At 41.2% G+C, this 10,604-nt stretch overlaps 2 long non-coding RNA genes across 2 annotated transcripts; both read right to left on the bottom strand.

Annotated features, from left to right (window-relative positions):
• Positions 1-2,176: 2,176 nt before the first annotated feature.
• On the bottom strand, positions 2,177-3,395 carry LOC117497136. Its single transcript, XR_004557347.1, has 2 exons — positions 3,244-3,395; positions 2,177-3,206 (listed from the first exon to the last, which is right to left on the bottom strand). It is a non-coding gene; the product is annotated as an uncharacterized LOC117497136 (long non-coding RNA).
• Positions 3,396-3,526: 131 nt separating this feature from the next.
• Positions 3,527-9,977, bottom strand: LOC117497140. Its single transcript, XR_004557348.1, has 4 exons — positions 9,778-9,977; positions 8,041-8,112; positions 7,356-7,472; positions 3,527-4,117 (listed from the first exon to the last, which is right to left on the bottom strand). It is a non-coding gene; the product is annotated as an uncharacterized LOC117497140 (long non-coding RNA).
• Positions 9,978-10,604: the final 627 nt, after the last annotated feature.

Here is a 10,604-nt window from a genome sequence, read left to right as displayed (position 1 = left end):
AACAATAAAAAGGGGTCTCGGGTCTATATTTGAAACATATCATTGAGACGCCTAACCCTAGAGACGGCTTGCAAATAAATCTAAATGTATATTTATAGAATAATTACGAATCAAATCAAGTTATGCAAGAAGATGGAGGAAGCCTGAGCCCCTCAGACTGTATTTGATCGATAGTAAACTTGAAACGAACTTTAAAGATCTGGGTTGTAAAATTCATACCTGTTGTACACACTACAGGTGAATGGGGTAAAATATTTAACTACCAGATATCACCATGAAACTTCCCCACTTCATTACTGACCTTAACACAATTATATTTAATATTACAAGTTTTCTGACCGTTTAAATATGCAAATGAGGTGTTGTATAGCGTTTTTTGTTGAAAATTATGAAAGAAATCAGAGAAAAAGGCAGAATTCCAAAAAAAAAGGCAAGATTCTGAGAAAAAAGGCAAATTATTCAGAAAAAAAAATCTGCTTTCTGACTTCTGAGAAATAAGGCGTTATATATAGTTATTTGTTGATTTCCTTTCTTTTGTTTACAGCTGGGTGGTGACTTTGTTTTGGATGAACACAGAGGGTGTTTCTCAATGTCGAGGACGCTTCCTTGGTAGGACATGTCCCTCCGAGTCAGGTCCTTCAGAAGCGAGGCAAGAATCCTTCCTAGAACGAAGAATGGTGGAACAGGCTAACAGGTGTGCAGGTGTGCGTCATATGCGAGGCCCCGCCTTAAATGGAAATTGGTCCGTGCGCAAAGCATTGTGGGGATTTTAAGACCGCGGAGGATACACATGTGCAGCCTCGAAATTTCCCGCAACGAAGGACGCCGGCCTCAGTAGAATTCCAAGCATGCTGGACATTGGAACAGTCCTTCGGCGGCACTCGATGACGTAGCATCCTTGAAATAGTGGCTCTGGAGCAGCCTTCCTCGACATTGAGAAACACCCACAGTCCCAGAGACAGACATTATGGGTGTTAATGTGCTCCAGAGCCACTATTTCAAGGATGCTACATCATCGAGTCCCGCCGAAGGACTGTTCCAATGTCCAGGACAGTGACGTAGCTGTGGGTGGGCCCGGGTGGGCCTGGGCCCACCCACACGCACGTCTGGCCCACCCACAGCCAATCAGCGCATCATAGCGCAGAGCTGGGAAGCCCAGAAGGAAGTGCCACAAACTGCAGTTCCTCTAGTGGCCGACAGGGGATGGATGCAGAAACATATCATATTCTAGAAACAAGAAGTCCAGAAACAAGAAGTCCAGAAACAAGAAGTCCAGAAACAAGAAGCTGAGCCCCCATTGTTCTGTGACCTGTCAATCATCAAACCGGGGGTCATATTTAATTATGTGTTCATTTTTATCTGAAGTTGTACCCATGGATGTATAAAGAGTAGTTCTACTGCAAAGTTATTCTCCGTGGGGACTTCCGGCAACAATCTTGATTCTGATTGGCCAGAAGACTCGAAAAAACATCAGCAAAGATGTTTTATTGAGAAGATGATCACTACGTGACAGAAGTTTTCAAAACCGTTTTATGGTCTCCGGTACTTCCAGTCCAACGCCTACTGCATGCACAGCGTTAGAAAATCGGGCCTTCAAAATAAAAGTTTGACTTTAAAAAAAAAAAAACCCACTCGAAACGGGTCCGCAACCCACTTTTGGGTCGCGACCCACCAGTTGAGAACCACTGCTCTAGAAGGCCCGGTAGTTCACTGGCTCGAGACTGTGGGTGTTTCTCAATGTGAGTAAAGCTGCTTCAGAGCCACTATTTCAAGCATACTACGTCATCGAGTGCCGCCGAAGTACTGTTCCAATCTCCAGCATACTTGGAAATCTACCGAGCCCGGCATACTCCGTTTGGGGAAATATCGAGGCTGCACATGAGTAGACTCCGCGGTCTTAAAATCCCCACAATGCTTTGCGCACGGACCAATTTCCCCAAATCTGTGGCGGAAGATGTAAGGCGGGGCCTCTCATATGACGCACACCTACACGTTGAAACGGCAAGTGCAACAGGTGAAGATCATGGTGTTGCGGCATGTTGTGAGTACCCTTTTCAAGATGACAATTCAGTGAAAAGACGGACATTATAACGGCGGGGGGGCCGGTGTGTCTACAGAAGGTCCAGTTGTGATAGACACGGTTCGCCACTGAAAAAAATAGAGGGACGATAGCTCATGAGATTTCAAAGGTCTTTTATTTTGAAACTGAACTTCAGAATGACCTGATATATGAGTGCCCATTTCAGCTTTAAACCACAATAGTGCTGAAAATCATTATCATTTGGGTTCAGTAAATGAAAAACTAAACTGAGAAGAAACAAGAAGCCACTCAAGTTCTTTCACTTCTCAACTATAAGAAAAGTAAGGACTTGTTACACAAGCCTCCATTCAACTTATTAAATGCTTATATACTGCTTGTGAATGCTAAATTGGGAGTTTTAAGTTCCATAATTACTTTTCTTTCCCTTTCATTGTGAGACTTGAACACAGCAGCCACTAGAAAGGGCTGTAATGTGAGTGATTTCACCAGCAGGGGGCAGCAGAGTGATGCAAAACACAGGACAATAATCACAGAGAAACAGTCTTCCCACAGGAAGTAAACAAACCTCAGAACATATCTTGAGATATCAGGACAATTCACACAGTCCAGGGAATGTTACAAACAATATTTCATAAATCACAAAGTAGCATAAAAAGGTGACGTAAGCATTCAGCACGTATAAGCCAAGGTGCATCAAAAAATAGTGGCTTACGGTCTGTACATCCCTGAAAACGCTCACGGTTCACATGAGCAACAATAACAATAAGAATCCATAACACAACAACAACAACAGCCTGTTTCAAGTCTCTCACAATTTCAGTAAAATGGCAGTGACGCTGAGACAGAGATTGACTTCAAAAACCCTGTTGATCCTGGATATAAACAAACAAAATAGACCCTACGCCACCTGTCCCTCGACGGTTTTAAACAACAGCAGCTTCCCTTCAGGTGATTTTAAACAAACAGTAGGCATTATATCCACTTGCTCGTAACGTGAACTGATACATTTCCTTTAAAAAAAGGCCTGAAAGTGACGTCTGGACAGAGGTGGGAAGTAGTGGACTTCGTTACTGTACTTACATGTTTCTGGTATCAGTACTTTACTCCACTATTTATTTTTCTGACAACTTTTTACTTTGACTTCTTACATTTTGAACACAAATACCTGTACTTTCTACTTCTTACATGTTGAACCCAAATACCTGTACTTTCTACTTGTTACATTTTCCAAACAGGCTGGTTCCTTTAGTTTGAATGTGTGTTTGGTGGCGTGATCATTATTATTTAGAGTCATTGCGTGCCTATTGATTTGAACACGATCCGTGTATCCATCATTTCCTGGTCTTCTCTAAAGAAGAGGGACCAATGAAAACGTTGTCATGTTGCCGTTGTTCAGCATGGAAACATTCATTAGCTAACAATGACATTATTGTTCTATTAATATAAAGGGAGGTCAGGTACTCTTTAAAACAGCTGCTAGTTATGGGTACTTTTTACTGAAGTACATTTCAAAGCCCTCTTTACTTTGACTTGAGTAAAGAAGTTTAGTCAGTACTTCTACTTTCACCAGAGTATTTTTAAACACGAGTATCTGTACTTCTACTTGAGTGAAGGATGTGTGTAATGTTGCCCTCTCTGATTGGAGGATCATCCGTTGTCGTCCAGGTTGTACAGAAGCACCTGGTGGTTCGGGGTGATTCCTGGACAGGCTCCCAGGCTGTAAAGGCATCCGGACGACGGGTAAAACGGCACCAATTTGTACTTCTGAAGCTCCTCCAGGCCAAACGCTGGAGAGCAACAATCCATCACCAGCACTTTAACCCTCTTCCTGTCCGGGTAAAACAACCTCCTCTCTCCTATCACCTCCTCATCTTCTTCTTCCTCCTCCTGTTCTTCTACCTCTTCCTCTTCTTCCTCCTCCTCTTCCTCCAGTTCCTCCTCTTCATGGTGGATCTTCCTCAGCAGGTTGTTGATGAGGACGGAGCGCCTCAGGTAGGCTTCAGGATCCTCCAGAAACCTCAGTTTTTCCAGGGAAAGCTTCAGGATGCAGCTCCGATCCTCCTGCAGTATCAGGTGCTGCAGAAGAAGAAACACAGAAGGCTTTAGAGCAGTGGTTCTCAACTGGTGGGTCGCGACCCAAAAGTGGGTCGCGGACCCGTTTCGAGTGGGTCGCAGATGTGTGAGCGAAGAAAAATAAATTGAAATTTTTATTTTTTTATTTTGAAAGCCGGATTTTCTAACGCTGTGCATGCAGTCGGCGTCGGACTGGAAGTACCGGAGACCATAAACGGTTTTGAAAACTTCTGTCACGTAGTGATCATCTTCTCAATAAAACATCTTTGCTGTCCCCACGGAGAATAACTTTACGGTAGAACTATTCTTTATACATCCATGGGTACAACTTCAGATACAAATGAACACATAATGAAATATGACCCCCGGTTTGATGATTGACAGGTCACAGAACAATGGGGGCTATCTACCCTTACCCACCATTTAAAGTAATTCACACAAACTCTCTCCTCTTTGCTCTTCTCTCTGTGCGGAGCAGCAAGTTCAGCTTCAGAACAAAGTGAAAAACAAACAATGGCATAAAATATTATTAATATGTCGGGTAGTAATAGAGTGTACCAGAATGCGTAGTTTAGATGTTAGAATTTCAAAAAATCTCCTGGGGGAGAATCCCCCCAGACCCCCTGCTGGGGTGGGTTTTTCAGCATGTGTGCCTTTTTGTGTGATACAGTTCAGCTTTGATTCCATCATCTCATTAAACCTTTTTTAAAAGCATACTTTAGTTCTGTGAAGGGATATAAGGGATGCACTGTACTTCACTTTAATGAATCTTGTATGCTGAAAAGCGTATATATTACAGCACGATTTTTTGTTGAATAGATTTGAGTGGTTCAACATTTCGGGTCGCGATTTATTGACAAAGGAAAAAGTGGGTCCGGAGGCCTGACCAGTTGAGAACCGCTGCTTTAGAGTTCATTCCTAGCAATAGAGTGGTGCAGGAATGAGTCCTAAAACCCGGAAGTGAGTTAGCATTTGACCACTTCCTGTTCCCTCGTCTCAGAGTCAACGGGATGTTTGAACTAGTTTTTGGAAAATAGCCAACCCAGCCTCACAAAAGAACGTGTAATAGCTACGTTTGTCCACAGGGCACAACGTAGTATATTCACAAATAACCCTCTCAAGACGTGACATGGATACAATATTTTTGTCCTATTCATTTCTAACGACCAGTGTCCATGTCACGTGATCACAAACTTTCCCAGCGTGAGAAAAAAAAACATGGCGGACACCCGATTTATCTTTAGTGGAAAATCCTAAATTGTAGGATAGTTTGGTTAAAATGCTTTTTGATTACATTTAGCGAGAAGTTTATATTGTACTTGTAGAATCTACGTCCAGTGGATGTGTAGGATCCATAGTTTGATAGATATTGGGAAGATTATTTGAGCTCCATGTTTTTTTTTTTACAAAATATTGTATCCTTGTCACGTCTTGAGAGGGTTATTTGTGAATATACTACGTTTTGCCCTGTGGACAAACGGAGCTATTACACGTTCTTTTGTGAGACTGGGTTGAAATATCTGGAAATAAGGTCTGTGGTTGAGACACATTGAAGAGACGGATCACGTTTTGTTCTACAACATTAAATCATCATTAAACATCAGCAGGAGAGGACTCTTTAAAGAAGAGACACTACATACTGATCTACACCTGAACATCAGCAGGAGAGGACTCTTTAAAGTAGAGACACTACATACTGATATACACCTGAACATCAGCAGGAGAGGACTCTTTAAAGTAGAGACACTACATACTGATATACACCTGAACATCAGCAGGAGAGGACTCTTTAAAGTAGAGACACTACATACTGATATACACCTGAACATCAGCAGGAGAGGACTCTTTAAAGTAGAGACGCTACATACTGATATACACCTGAACATCAGCAGGAGAGGACTCTTTAAAGTAGAGACACTACATATTGATATACACCTGAACATCAGCAGGAGAGGACTCTTTAAAGTAGAGATACTACATACTGATATACACCTGAACATCAGCAGGAGAGGACTCTTTAAAGTAGAGACACTACATACTGATATACACCTGAACATCAGCAGGAGAGGACTCTTTAAAGTAGAGACACTACATACTGATATACACCTGAACATCAGCAGGAGAGGACTCTTTAAAGTAGAGACACTACATACTGATATACACCTGAACATCAGCAGGAGAGGACTCTTTAAAGTAGAGACACTACATACTGATATACACCTGAACATCAGCAGGAGAGGACTCTTTAAAGTAGAGACACTACATACTGATATACACCTGAACATCAGCAGGGAGGACTCTTTAAAGTAGAGACACTACATACTGATATACACCTGAACATCAACAGGAGAGGACTCTTTAAAGTAGAGACACTACATACTGATATACACCTGAACATCAGCAGGGAGGACTCTTTAAAGTAGAGACACTACATACTGATATACACCTGAACATCAGCAGGGAGGACTCTTTAAAGTAGAGACACTACATACTGATATACACCTGAACATCAGCAGGAGAGGACTCTTTAAAGTAGAAACACTACATACTGATATACACCTGAACATCAGCAGGAGAGGACTCTTTAAAGTAGAGACACTACATACTGATATACACCTGAACATCAGCAGGAGAGGACTCTTTAAAGTAGAGACACTACATACTGATATACACCTGAACATCAGCAGGGAGGACTCTTTAAAGTAGAGACACTACATACTGATATACACCTGAACATCAACAGGAGAGGACTCTTTAAAGTAGAGACACTACATACTGATATACACCTGAACATCAGCAGGGAGGACTCTTTAAAGTAGAGACACTACATACTGATATACACCTGAACATCAGCAGGGAGGACTCTTTAAAGTAGAGACACTACATACTGATATACACCTGAACATCAGCAGGGAGGACTCTTTAAAGTAGAGACACTACTGTCATGAACATAGAGGATTCGTCTGCATCGAAGCAGAGAATGGAGAATCGTTAGTATTCACTTTTGCAATGAGAGATTGAAAGTCATCAAGGAAAAGGATGTAATGGCACAAAGAGAGAAGATGCTCAGGGTTATAATCACAAACAGAAAGGCAACACACACAGAAATGTAAAGAAAACCTATACAATGCAAAGATGACAAACACTTGAGATGGGTCAAGGATGAAAACCACAGAAAATCAGGGGCTTTAAGAAAGACATGAATAGTGAAAGGAAATTCTGATCAAAAGGCAGGACATACTTTTTGAAGATATCCACGTAGGCCTCTGTGCAAATCCTCCTCCTCCGCATATTTCCTCTTGAAGTAAGCAACTTTCGACGTTGTTGAAGGTTTGTTTCTCTCACAGGGAAGGGGCTGCTGGAGGAAACGAAAAACAGACATTAGATTATTTAACAGAGGGGACATTTTTTTACCCAACAACACAATTAAAGCATGTGCTGAGCCCTCTGTTAGAGGTTCATATAATGAGGTTGGAGAAAATTAGGATATTTGAGGCCACTGAATTTCATATTTATATATCACATTCAACATTCAATCAATTGAGATGAATACAGCTTAGAAACTATTCAAAGCCACATTTTAGAGTTATACAGCTTGAGTTGCATATTTGGTTTTGGTTTTTAGAGCCTTTAGCTGTACAGTACAGTAACATTGGGTGGAGACCAAACCTGAGCTAAAAGCATTCAAGATGATGGTTTATTTGTGTCTGTTGGATGTGTGCCACTGGTGCTCAAATGTACGCTATTTTAACTTTAGGCTGATACTATGTCAAAAGCAGCTTGTTGCACGGACACGATATTACATGTACGTGTTTTATAGGGCCATCAAATCACCTGTTTCCATCACCAGGGAAAGCAGTAGTGATGCCTGGTGATCACATGAGTCACTGGGAGGAAAGGAGGTGACAGAAAGGAGCTCTGATTACCTGCTGAAGATCCACAGATGATGCTCAGCTGCTGAATCACTGCCTCTTCACTGACATGTACCTCCACATCTCCTGGAGGAGGAGGAGGAGGAGGAGGAGGAGGAGGAGGAGGAGGAGGAGGAGGAGGAGGAGGAGGAGGAGGAGGAGGAGGAGGAGGAGGAGGAGGAGGAGGAGGAGAAGGAGGAGAAGGAGGAGGAGGAGGAAAAACAATAAATAATTTTATCATGAAGGAAGTAAACCATCTTTCAGAGATGCCAACATGTAATTGGATATTTTCTTTTCTTAAACCTCAACTGTTGTCATCTTAAATCACCTTTCTACAGCATGGATGTTTTTAGTCCTTCTTTTTGGGATCAATCATGAAAACCAATGATAACATCTACTACGTTGTTACTTATCGATATCCGATAACGCCCATTTGAACCCCTTGATAACATTTTAGGTGCTGTCTTACTTGAAATATAATTGATATTCCAAACAGCCTGAGGATAATGTCGACATGTTTTTGGTGTAAAGGATCAATGAAAGCAGCTCTTTTTGTAAAGAGACATCAAACAAAAAACCCATTATCAGAAGAAAGGCCACCTTCAAAACGAGAATGAAACGAAAATCAATCAAATAAATGTAAATAAAATGTGATTAAAAATGAATAATATGAACGTTCATTTTTTGGATGAAATGTGATATTAAATGTCTTATTGACGTCAATATGTCTGCAATTTATTTGAAGGATTTTCACATTAAAACCCTCTGTAGGCACTGCTATATTACATCCTGGGTTTACCCTTTATTATTTATAAAGCAGTGAAGAAAAAAGAAAATCTGTTTTCCTTAGAAGCTCATTAAGATTCAAGAAAGAGGAGGAGGAGAGATAAGAGGGCAGTGTGTGAGTGTGTGTGTGTGTGTGTGTGTGCGTGCGTGTGCGTGTGCGTGTGCGTGTGCGTGTGTGTGTGTGTGTGTGTGTGTGTGTTATTTAAAATGCCATAAATCAATCATAAACACAGAGTGGGAAGCTTTATCGTTCTCGCCAGCTTTCCCTGAAGCTGCTGCGGTGACTCAGTTTAACAACCGACTGCTGAGTAGAATGATGCATGAGAGAGGGATGCGTGGGAAGCGTGTGTGTGTGTGTGTGTGTGTGTGTGTGTGTGTGTGTGTGTGTGTGTGTGTGTGTGTGTGTGTGTGTGTGTGTGTGTGATACTCAGATACTCTACGGGGTAAAACAGCTGAATTACAAACATGTTCATTTAACGTGCTTTTCCTTTTTAACCTACTTTAATCAAAATAGCACTTTTTAGCCCTGTGTTTTGACATGTGCAACAATAATCCATTATATAGTTATATATTACATTATTATGATTATGAAGACACTTTTATTAACCCATAGAAGAACTCTCAATCTCTTAGTTTATCTGAAAAATGTAAAACCATCTCATTTGGAGTCCTGAGATTCACTTGATGTACAAATTGCGTGTATTCCTTTTATTTTAAGATAGTTTAAAATATATTATTATGTAGAATTATGCACATATATTATGTTTTTCTTCGGTTTGCATGTTATTTTAATTTGATCTCACTTCTAAATCTCACTGTTTTTTGTCCTATTCTCCTGTGTGTTGTTCATCCACCACGTTTGAAAGCTAAACTTGTCCAATGCGCAGTTTCAAAAAGAGAGTATAGCTGCTGTTTGAAATGCAAAGTGCACCTCCATTAAATCCATCAGATATCCGAGCTTCTTACCTATGATTCAGCCCAGCAGCAGGTCAGTTAATCCGAGTTTTAAAGCCTCTCTTTCTCCGGTAAAATGCTCCGCTCTTCGGCGACAAATCCACCGTTCTCACGCCGACTCACAGACGCTCTTTTCCGGCCTGAATTCAGTCGCTCTCTCGGTCCCTGCAGACACTTCCAGCTCCAGAGCTCCTAAAGGGGTGAGACGCCTCCTAAAATATCCCGTTCACACACACACACACACACACACACACACACACACACACACACACACACACACACACACACACACACACACACACACACACACACACACACACACACACACACACGCACACGCACACGCACACACACACCTCTCTTTGCGTGGCGTCCTGATTGGTCCTCTCGGAGGCAGATGTTTCCTGTTGCTAGGAGACTGAGTAAGCACAATGATGACGCTCCAGATTTCATCCTGCGTCTCTTCAGAGGAGGAAGAACAAAACAAATCAAACAAAACATGGGTTGTTTCTTTGTTTTGTTTGAGGACATCTGATTCAAGATTCAAGGATTCAAGGCTTTTATTGTAATTTGTAGGTAGCTACAGCGTAGTTATGACAATTACATATTACGCTCCTCCAACAGTGCAACACAATAAAACAGATAAAATAGTGCAAGTAAATACAAATAAAATATAATATAATAATAATAATAATACATTACATTTATATAGCGCTTTTCCTGGTGCTCAAAGCGCGTAATATAATAATAATAATAATAATAATAATACATTTAATTTCCAAGCGCTTTTTCTGGTGCTCAAAGACACTTTACAGTGGTGATAAAACGAGATATAATAG

This window comes from Trematomus bernacchii, unplaced genomic scaffold (assembly GCF_902827165.1).
Source record: "Trematomus bernacchii unplaced genomic scaffold, fTreBer1.1, whole genome shotgun sequence".
NCBI lineage: Eukaryota > Metazoa > Chordata > Actinopteri > Perciformes > Nototheniidae > Trematomus > Trematomus bernacchii.
Note: the sequence above shows the minus strand (reverse complement) of the source record. Positions and strands in the feature narration are given on the sequence as shown.